The sequence below is a fragment of the Chiroxiphia lanceolata genome, chromosome 9 (assembly GCF_009829145.1).
Source record: "Chiroxiphia lanceolata isolate bChiLan1 chromosome 9, bChiLan1.pri, whole genome shotgun sequence".
NCBI lineage: Eukaryota > Metazoa > Chordata > Aves > Passeriformes > Pipridae > Chiroxiphia > Chiroxiphia lanceolata.
In genome coordinates, this window is record NC_045645.1 from 1,942,812 (window position 1) to 1,954,029 (window position 11,218).

Sequence of the window (11,218 nt, forward strand, 5' to 3'; positions counted from 1 at the left end):
TAAAGGGAAGAGGATTTAGGATTCACTTCCCTCATTGCAGCTAGACTTCAGGAATGGCTGATGCTCACTGCTCACCCACAGACAGCCTGGCCAAATTCTGGGGGGATAAATACCAGTGGCTTCTCAGAGATGAGGGCTCGTAGCACTGCTGCAAACATGACACCTCCGAAAATCAATTCAGACTCGTATTCTCTTCTATTCTATCTCTCTCTGAGATTTATTTCAGCTGAATGGCTGCCAGTGCTCTCTTTCTTACTGCCTCTTGGAGCCTACAGTCGCTTTAGCAAACCAGCCCTGTCTAACTCTGTCTTCAGAACGTTCTGAAGTTGTTTTGGCTGAAGGAGGAACCAGCGATCGTAGAAAAATCCCCTTTTTCTCCAAGTCATTGCCAGGCTTTACATTTTCTACCACTGGAAAGAGATCAGAAAAGAGGAGGGGAGGCAAGTTCCCCAAAGCCCTGCTCTGCTCCCACCCTCAGATGTGAAGATCTGCTCACATCTGAGATGCAGCAGCTTCTCAACACGTGCCAGCAGGATCTGCGGAGCCCAGTAATGTCTTCGGGGTGGTTACTTTATGTTCATCTAAAATGCAATTAAACAGAACAAATACTGTGAGGAAATGGGCGAGATTTTACATTTACATACAAAAATTAGGGGGAAGATCTTTTCATCACGTTATAAATTTTATATAAACTTTTTGGAAGGGGAATAATGCGTGGCGATAATATAGGCTGATATAATGAAATAACTGGAATAGATGGTGTTGTCGTCCACGGGGTCAGAAATTGTTCCCAGAAAAGAATTAATAATTTATGGAAATGTTTATCCCTGTAATTAAATGCTGGAATTGGGAGCTACATCCTGCCTGGTTGTTTTATGCCCTCAAAAATTACTCCTTAACTCTAGAAATAGAAACTTGTATTAAAAAAGTACTTTTAGAAGGTTATTGTGTTTCTGTCTACGAAAGGCTCCTTTGCTCTGATTTATAATGGGATGGGCCTTATTTTCAGACAAAATTCTGGATGCAGGCAAGGGAAACCATGGGATTTGTCTTGGAAAGGGAATTGGAAATGAGGAACCAGTCTATGCTTTTGTACATCTAGTGCAGCTGTGCTTAATGGTAACAACATATTTCAACATATTTCTTCCCAAGTTTAGTGTCTAGTAGGGTTAGACACTGTCAGCTGGAGCACACCTGCCTGCACATGGATACACATGACAGAGCTTCTGGGTTAGGTCTTCTCCGAGCTCAAACGAGGCATTTTCTCTATAAGGTCACAGAACTAAAGTTGTAATAAAGCATTAATGTTGAATATTGCTTTTCTACAAGCATTTTCTGAGCCAGCATCCCTTGTACAGCTCTTTGAATATGCCAGGAGTTTAATTCTAATCCAGAAAAAAGGGATGGATTCCCATTTCAATGAACTTTACTGAATGAATGCAAAAGTGAAGGCTTAGCTTTTGGCAGGTTACCCCCCATATTTTCTTTCTGACTAATGTTAATGAGTTTGATATTATCATAATGTAACCACTGCATTTCATTTCTAATCTGAATAATTTAAAAAAAAAAAAAAGCTGAAGGTAGAGGGAGAATGGGGGAAGGGGAAAATTACTTGAAATGCAATCTACCCTGGTTTCAACTCTCAGGTACTAATCTTTCTTGGCAAGCAGAATGCCCTGAATTTGTTTGTGTAGCAAACAAACGTGTAGCACAGAGCACAGGTAAGCAGGAGAAAAACACAAATTCCCACTTGCCCTTGAACAACTGGCCAAGCAGTTGAGCCCTACGACTCCTCGTGCCCCATAAATCCACACAAAGGTAGGCACAGGGGAGGGCTGCTTTTCTAAACAGCCAAGAAATATTACCAGCAAGAGAGTTTGGAAACACTGTGTGCCCGTGGGAGCAATGAGGAAATGCTGGAGCACTGAATCCATCATGCTGCCTCAAGCCCACGAGGTTGAACGTGATACTGTGGGAGCCACACTGACTCAGATAATATCTGCCCAGATCCCCAGGATTCCTGAGTCCCCAGTGAGCTTGGTTTAAGTCACATCCTTCCTCATTACCACCACAGAAACACACGATTACAAGGGCCACAGCTGGGCACTATTAAAAAATCCCTGTTTGTCCAGTGATACAGCCACGGGGTCATCATACAAAAGCAATCCATTACTTTGATGAGTGTAACACTTAAAGGCCAGCTTGCCCATTAACTATTTTAATTGTCAACTACAACAGCACTGTGGTGTAACATTAAAGGTGCTCCAAAGCTTGCCCATTGCTGACGGTGCATGACAGTTCTGCAAGCCATAACACTTTCACAAATGCTCTGAGGCAGGCAATATAGATATATTTTTTTTTTCCCTGCGTAGTTTGAATTAACATGAGTTTGTCTGAGAGAAGTCCAGATGGCTGGGCTGTTATTAGTCGCCCACATGTACTGTTGTCTTGTAGAAAGAATGAAAATTTAAGTTCTGAAAAATAAGGATGAGGTTGTTTTGTGTTCAGGTCTTCTTGCTGGTTTGTTTCCTAAATATGATTCCATCAATTCCTTGATGACAATGTTATTTTTCTTTAATTTGAATGAAATTCCAGGGAAGCTGGTCAAGATTTATTCAGTAATGGACTTGTCCCTTCCTCGTAAATGGTCATATGTCTGCTCTCCTCGTCTACCTTTAGATGTTTTTCTGAATAAGCTTTTTATTTTGATATTCCCTTAACCCTTAAAGGTCAGAGCGAATTTGCCAAGGAGCTTCTTGCTTGTTTTTCTGCCCTCAGGCATTGGTCTGCCTCTGACACCTGTATCTTCCTGCATCACCACCTGGGACAACGTGAAGTGGCCTGGTTTCCTTAAAGCCTGGAATAAATCCTAATGATGGGTTTTTCTCTCTGAATCCCACCAGTGTCCTCTGAGGCAGCCTTCCTCCCTCAGGTCTCTTTCATCCCTTTTTTTCTTTTTCAAGCCTATAGTCAGAAATCTTTTTTTCAGTTTTCAACATCATTATGAGGTCAAAGAGGCCAGTCAGTATCTGCTGGGGCTGCTGGCTGCCCCTGCAGTCACATCGAGCCGTCTGCCATCACATGTCCTATAAATCCTTTTTTTTTAACTGATGACAGTACTTGAATTCAGAGTTTATTCTGTAGTATTTTAGTCTTGATGAGATTATGGAAGAGATTTCTCAAAGGCATAAGCAAGACTGATATGCCCAAATCCCTTTGGCTTTCAATAGGACCGGTTGGTGCCAGAAGCATTTTGTGACCTTGACAATCTTCCCCTCTTCCTTAAACAAAGATGGTACAAATAAAGGGTTGTTTCATTTTAAAGGAGTTTGTAGAGATCATAAATTGAGGCTTAGATAGGTAAACAATTTAAATCCCTATGCTTTGTGGTGGAACTGTGCCCCAGAGTGCGCTGTGTGCAAAGACCCAGAGCCTGCTTCGTGTGACAGCAATCGGGGCTTTGCTGCTTTACTGCCAAATGTGCCAGACCCAGGGGAGTCTCCAAATGTGGGACTGGGGCTGAGTGAGAAACTTGCTGGAGTAGGACAGCAGGAACTGACGAGGGATGGGAGGAGGCAGGTGCCCAGTGTGAGGAAATGGAATATTTATGGAGAAACCAGATGGGGCGAGGATCTCTATTCCTATCGTGCTTTGCTCTTAATTTGGGGAAGTCTCTCTCTGCATGACACAAAATTTGGCATTTGTGGTGACTACTGAGGGAGGAGACTGTTAATAATATCAAGCTTCCAGCAGATGAAAAAGCAATTGGGTATGAGCTGCCTAATCAACTTTCTCCACCTCTCACCTCTGCAGATCGAAGTACTTAACTGTATACTATTCACTAAGTAAAATCCCACTGCTGAATTCTGTTTACCTGGTAAAGAGACTTTCTTTTTGTCACTGTTCCAATTAATTGGTGTTTCCTGTGCAGATGGAAAGAATCTCTAAGCTCTGGTTCATCACAGCAAGTCCCCTGCTGTTGTGGATAACAGGGGGTGGGCATGGCTGACTAATACACCTTTAAATTCCCTTTGGGTTATAAGCTCTTGAGGCATAATGGGTTTTGAGGTACTCTGCCATATGTCACAGTGCCACATCACATCAGGTGGTTATGACTCATGTAATCCAGTTTGATACATTGCCATTAGAATATGCTGAAGGGTTTTTTATGCAGTGAAATACTCTGTGTGAAGTGTTCTTCCCCTGAATTTTAGTGTTTCAGGTGGCAATGCATGCAGGAATGCAACAAATCCTTCCCATTTATCCTCAGACAGAAGAATCTCAAGAGCCTTTTCAGAGTCCCTTGACATGGCAGGGTATGGCACAGTTAAAAAGTCCACTGAAAACAGCGTGAAAGTGGCAAGTTTCGACCCTCAGGAACAGAAAAATATGGCTATTTTAAGAGAGAGAACCTCTTAAATCCCTCTGGTAAACAGCAGGAGCTGCAGTCTGTCAGTGTCTCGAAGTCTCTGAAATCTGCTGAACCATTTGGCACTGCCTCATAGTTGAAAATGTTTTTTCTTCGTATGATAATAGGAAAAGAGGATATTGTGTTGAGGTTCTTGTTTTTTGCTTTGTGTTTGGTTTTTTTGTTTGTTTGTTTTGTATATGACATCAAGGAGATGCTTCTCAGTAGTAAAAAGCAGTCCCATATAGACATTTTTTTCCCTTTTGCTTGCCAGGTAATTATAGCAGTGTTTGGTGTTCTAGCTAACAGGAGGTAAACAGAGAAGTGAGGAAGCATTTCAGCAACCAGCTCACTGCTATCTCTTACAAGACATGGCTAAAAAAAAAAGTTCTTCCATAAACTCCTGGAACAATAGATCACTATTTTCTCACCCGTTGGGGTGGGGGTGGAGCTGCTGAGATGGAGCCGATTACCCGAGCTGCAGGGCAGGGTGGCATTGCACAAACAGCAGAGCACAGGCTGTGCTTTCCAAGGAGAGCCTTTGGATTGTTTGGAGTGCACCAGGAAGTCAACTCTGCCCTGGTTTCCGACACGATTCAATAGGCTATTTTCCAGAGCTGTCTGGAGCCAGAATAAAGCCCGTCTAATAGGGCCGTGGAGAATATTCCCATGATTATAAAACCACAGGGGGACAACTTGTTTTGGGAGGTGTACTGACAACTAACGACAAAACAGTGGATGCATTATCAGGCAGATATTGTGTTCTTGAATAAAAGGCTGATAATGCCTGGGCACAGGGGGCTGCTTTCTGCTCACAGCTATAAACAGACTGCTCCTACTGACTTCAGGCAGCTGCATGGAGCTCAGAGGAGAAACTCCAAGTTCTTCCTCTGAGGTGCACTTTATTTATTATTAATTCTCTCTGGGCCCTCCACATTTCAAAACTCCCTTCTGCAATGCGTTCACTTCTTTGATCTGGGCTGTAGCCTCATGCATCTCCAAGGAAGGGGGTGCAGAGGGGAGAGTGCTTGGCTTCTGAACTGCTAACTGATCTGGTCACAGGGGACAGAATGCTGCTTGTCCTTTTGGCACCAATCTTCCCCTTCCTACATCCTTCCCTCCTGACAGTGAGAGAAGCCAGTGAGGCACCACTGCTCTCTACCCTGCCCCTTCTCACAGATGCCTTTGTCACACAGGGTGGTCACACTTGCTGTCCTGCCCTGTAAATTCGGACCAACCTCTGAATATCTGGGATGCTTGTGATAGAGCTTTTCTTCTTTCCCCTGGTGTTTATTTCTTCGGTCTGTGATGCTTCCTGCCAGCTGCAGTTATTGCAGTCCAAAGGGCCTTGCAGATATGAATATGTAGCCTTTGTCTGGAGTGAACTTTTTGCTACAGTCATTGGCGGCATCTGGATGTGCACAAATCCATCTGACTCGGGTGCAGCAGTCAGTTATTTTTACTTTGTTCACCTACTTAGCACCACCATTAATGCTCCTTGTTAAGGGCTCCTCCTTTGGACTGAGGCTAACAAAGTGAGTCCAAGTATGTAATGCATTTTCCTTGTGGAAGTATTAATGTATCCTGAAATCCTACTCCTTCCTCTTTGGGCACAAAAGGACTTAACAACTGCATAAGTATTTTGCTCCTTCTGTACACGGGCAGAGAGAGGGACAAGGATACAGGAACACTTAGGAATAGTGTTCCATGTTGTTTTGTAATGATGCTGAACAGGAAGAACAAGGGTATTCAGTTCATCTGGTAATTTGGAGACAGACTTCCTTGCAGTGGGATGGGCCAGGATTGCTTAGGTAGCTGGCATATGAATTAGTGTCCGTGAAACAACTTGGGAAAATATTGGCAACAAGTGAAACTCTTCTGAATTTCAAGCCTTGTCAAGGACATATGCACAACTCCCACTCTGAATAGTGGTTATGAAAAGAAAATAAGGGTCTGGGGCACTCATGTCCTTTATTGTGCATAATCCTGAGCTCAGGACAAAGAAAAAAACCTTCAGCAGCCACAGCAAACGATGTAATTCTGATACTGAGATACTGCACTCACTGTTTAACATTTCCTCATCTACCAAATAACTTTGCAGCAAAATATTAGACTGTTTCACACTGTCAATTTTTATTTGGGAGAATGTGATGAGCACTAGTATTAGTTGCAAGAACTATTGATAGGCGTTTAAGAACTTGTCTGTTGCTTTTGCCAAGTGCTTCTTACAGGGAGGAGAGAGAACCTGTTTCATCTCTCACTGAAAGCAGTGGAAATCAGAGCAGTTCTCTTGAAATCACCTTCCTGCCTGTTGCAAAGATGATCAGCAGCAGAGCAAGAGTGGCTTTTAAAAAGGCTGCTGGCATATGGGCAACACAAAGGCAGCTGCACATTGTGACACTCCTAAAGAAGAAGAGGCGAGAGGTTCAATGGCTTCGTTATGAATCTCACAGCTGGAGCGCTGAGGTAGGAAACATAAGCAAGCTATCATGTCACTCTCACAGGAGAGCAGAAAAGATGCTTCTCTCACTGCCTAGAGAAGCTGAGATGCTCCAGTACTTTTTGTAATCCGTACACATCATATATGGTATTTGTGAGCTTCAGCTTAAAAAAACATAAAACCACAGAAATGCAGTGTGGTGCAGCACGTGTGTGCCTGTGTTTGGATTACAAAAGCATTTTAGATGAGGGTTTTTTCTTGCTCCTTGACTGACTTTGGAGTATTTAGAGGGAAAAATAAAAAGACTGCTAAAGGGTTTAAAGATTAATAAGCATGGCAAAATCTTCCATAACTAGGCAACGGTTTCAGGCTTTGGTGCTTGCAGGTCTTTTCTGATTCTTTTCTGTTTCACTGCGGGTGGGTGTGGGGTGGAACAACAGGGTATGATGTCAGGACAAAGATTATCAGTAGAAATGAGTTAAACTTTCAGTGTTCTCACCAAGTAACAATTTCCATGCTCCAACAGAAGAGTCCTTTACTGTTATTCCCATGGCAGGATGATGAGTTTTACCAGCTGTGCTGTTCTGAGGGACAGAGATACACAAACTCTAGCTTAGAAATACTGTTATATTTTTTTCAGGAGTTTTCAGGGTAAGCACTGTGTTCCAAGTAATATCTCTCACTAAAGCCCTTGGATTTTGTGTTACTTGAAAACAGAAAAGGCTCCTCTTTCCCCTTCTGAATTGTATGTATGGGCTTGCACACCAGCACACAAACACACTTCTCTCTTACACTTGCTGACCAGGAATATACTCAACAATTAAAATGCTTCACTCCTTAAATTACTGGATGTCACTTCAGTGGTCTTCCAGCATCTCTCTATTTTCATTCAGAAGAGCAACAATGCGTTAGAACCTTCAAAGAAATAAGAAGAAAGAAGGAAAGTTGGCATTTTCGATTTTCTGCTTTGAATGAGAGAACGGTTTACTAAAACTCAGATGTGCTTTTTTGTTTTTCCCCATGAAAACATGAAATTTGTAAAATGGAAAAATCATTTTAAACCTTGCCTCAAACCATTCCCCGTGGCAGGTCTTTCAGTGTTTTTTATCTAACAGGTTTGCTTTTATTAAACAAATACAAAAAGCCACATTGAAGAGGCATAATACTAGTACTCAGTTTGTGTCTCTGAATGCTGAAATTAATTCTGTTCAGGATTTAGCAAACATCCACCTTCAAAGATATCAGTCTGTTTGAACTCATTTTAGACTACAGTAAGTGTGCAGGGCTAATGCATATGGAAGAAAAGGCTTTGCTTCTCCATATCTAAAATGATAGGATATGTAAGGGCCCAGAGGCTTTTATGGTGGCCAATAATTTTGGAATATTCAGTTGCCAATCAAATATGTAAAAAAAAAAATCATGTCCTAGAGACATGTAAGTCTTTGTTGTAGTTAAGCTCAAGATACTGGATGGGAGGCATAATTTCTGGGTCTGGTCAGAGATAGGTACATGTTCACGTTGTAAAACAAAGTACTGCTAAAAAGAAATAAGAGTATAAATACAGCTTGAAGGTTAAATGAAAAGCAATGATGTTAACTTCTCTGGCTGACCTTAAAGGTCTGTGAGAAGGATATATAAAGTCTCCTAATGCAGGGAATGGTTGCACAGGGAGATGAGGAGATTAATGATGATGTGAAAGGGTGAATGAGTTCAACATGATACAAAAGAAAGCCGAACAATGATTTTTAAGCGTATTATAATTCTACAGGACATATTTTTTCAGAATTCCCGGGGATTTATGAATTTGCTACGTTGAGTCTGTTCTACCAAAATAACACTGCTTGGGTAGTTTTTGTTGGTTTGGTTTGGTTTGGTTTTTTTTTAATCAGGGTGTTTAGGCCAGATCCCAACACTATCCCATCCAGATAAGTTCCATGTAGATTGTTAAAAATTGCACTTAAGCATATAATATGATGAATTTTTTTGTTTTGGGCAACATATGTGGCATAACCACTGAAGAGCCTGTGCAAGAAAGAGAAAAGAGCTTGGATTTCCTGAGGAAGGCGGGGATGACAGTGCTGCTTTCTGCAGAAGGTGCAAAAACAAGTCTTTTGTGGGAATGGTGCCAGGAGGAGATGGGGCAGGGAACAGGGCTGCAGGCAGAGGCAGGATGTTCTGCAGTCAGTGCTGAATTCCCCACAGGCCCCACAGAGGTGCAAGGGGATCCCACAGCAGCCTGAGCAACTTCTGCAATCTCTTCCATGAGCTGCCTGTTTAACACAAGGTTGTTTTACATAGGAATTTTCACCAGCTCCTTTCATGCAGCTTACACAACTATCAGAGTAGGTTCAAGTTTCACCTGCATTCACACTGTGCCCAGACAGAATGGATAAATTGTCCAAGCCTACATCCTGTTCTGCACATTAATTAAGATCCATGGCATACTGGTTGCCTGGCTCCTGGTTCCTACCACTTTCTCAGCATCCCTATCTAGCCATAATGGGGACCACCTCTATTAAAAGGTTCCTTTCCCTAATCAAGAGTGAAGTGTCCCAGCCACAAGGGAAGGATGCTACTGTGCAGAGGCTCTGTCTCCAGAGGTAGATTATTCAGTAGAACATTGGCCCCTAGATTGTTGGGGTTTTTTTAACTTTGAAATCCCACTCTCATTCAAGAAACTCAAATTATTAGGAAAATGCTTCATGTTTCAGCAAACGTACAAGAGGTTCAGAGAACTGGCCACCACATTAAACAGTTACCCCGTGGCCTGTGCTGTAAATGAAGAGGAATAACAGCAGTTATTGAAACTTGTTCTACTTTGTCACAGAGCTACTGGAGCTGCCTGAGCAGCATTTCTTGCTTTTTGGAAACCCTAGAGGAGAATATGACTGAGGAACAATCATATCTTTGTAGTCCAATTGTTCCCACGCTTTAAAAAAAAGAAATGTGAAAGGAAAAAGTGATCAGGGCAGCAATATTGTACAATGTGGCCATGTTTTCAAGTCACTCAGAAAGTCTATATACTGTTACATTGCTTTCAGACACAATAAAAGACCAGTTATTAATCCTGCAATTACCCAGTCTTATCACTGCTATCCACACAGGCTGACTGTGGCTGCACTTCCAGATGATATTGTTTTCATTACAGTGACCAGAGTGAAATTTAATTAGAGACCCATCTCTCAAATGGACAATTGAAAAATATAAGGATTAGAAAATTAATCCTAATACTTAATTACATTAAGATGTTTTGCTGTTCTGGATGGGGCATTTTTGATAGGCTGGGTAGGTCTTTTCTATCAGTTCACTCTTTAGTAGCTGCAAAGCATGATTATGGAGACAGGGGGGGGAATGCTGTTCATGACATTAAAAAGCATCTCCTTCCTGTCAGCTCTGAGCGTGGAACAGGAGTATCTAATCAAAAGGGTTTGCTCCAGATCATATCAGTTCCTGACTGCCAGCTCTGAATCCACATTGCAGGAGCAAGGCAAAATGATCTACAGGTAACAGAAATGGAAAAAATGAATTGATAGGGGGATCAGACTGTGACTAAATGGAAGTAGGGAGGCTGAAAGGCAGCATTTTAATAAGGAAGGCTTTTGTACGGTTTTCAGGTACAATTGGGCAGATTTGTGCAAAACAAAATTTCATCCTGGGGACCATTTAAATTTCATTGATAAGAAAGTACTTCATTGCTTCATTTAGAAACTTCCACTGTGGATTTTTTTCCCCATTTGTATAAAAATAAGAACCATCTGTAGGGAAAAAAACCCAACCAAACCACACAACTTGTTTGTGTGACTGTTTTGCTGTTGTTGTTTAGATTTCTAGGAAACAGATGCATGTTTCTCATTTGGGAAATCTGTTCTGCCAGATTCTCTCCAGAAATCCTTAATTTTCCAGTAAGAGCTTATTCAAATACATTCGAAAATAAGAAACTTTCCCTCTGTCATCTGTGTGGATGCAGACGTGTTACAAGGAAAGATGGTCATTTTGATACAGTGAGGGATTGTTTTCTCAGCAAATCCATAAGTGTTTGCAAAATGCTATATAATAATTTAGGTGAGAAGAAGAAAAGAGAACGCAGAAACAAATTTACTTCTGTAATATGTGAAAGGATATCTGCACAGTTGGAGCTGTTACAGTTTCATATTGAAGAGTGGCATACAATTTAACAACACTGAAACCAATAAGATTGTACAGAAATTCCTGTGTAAGGTTTAATAAAGATGTAATTTCTCTCTACAAATTACTTAAGCCATTCAGTGGAGTTCTATAGCAGGGATATTATTCTCTCTTATATTCTACGGGAGGGTTTAAATATTTTATAGGGAGGTTATCATTCTCTGTTAAATTTACAGGTCCTCTCC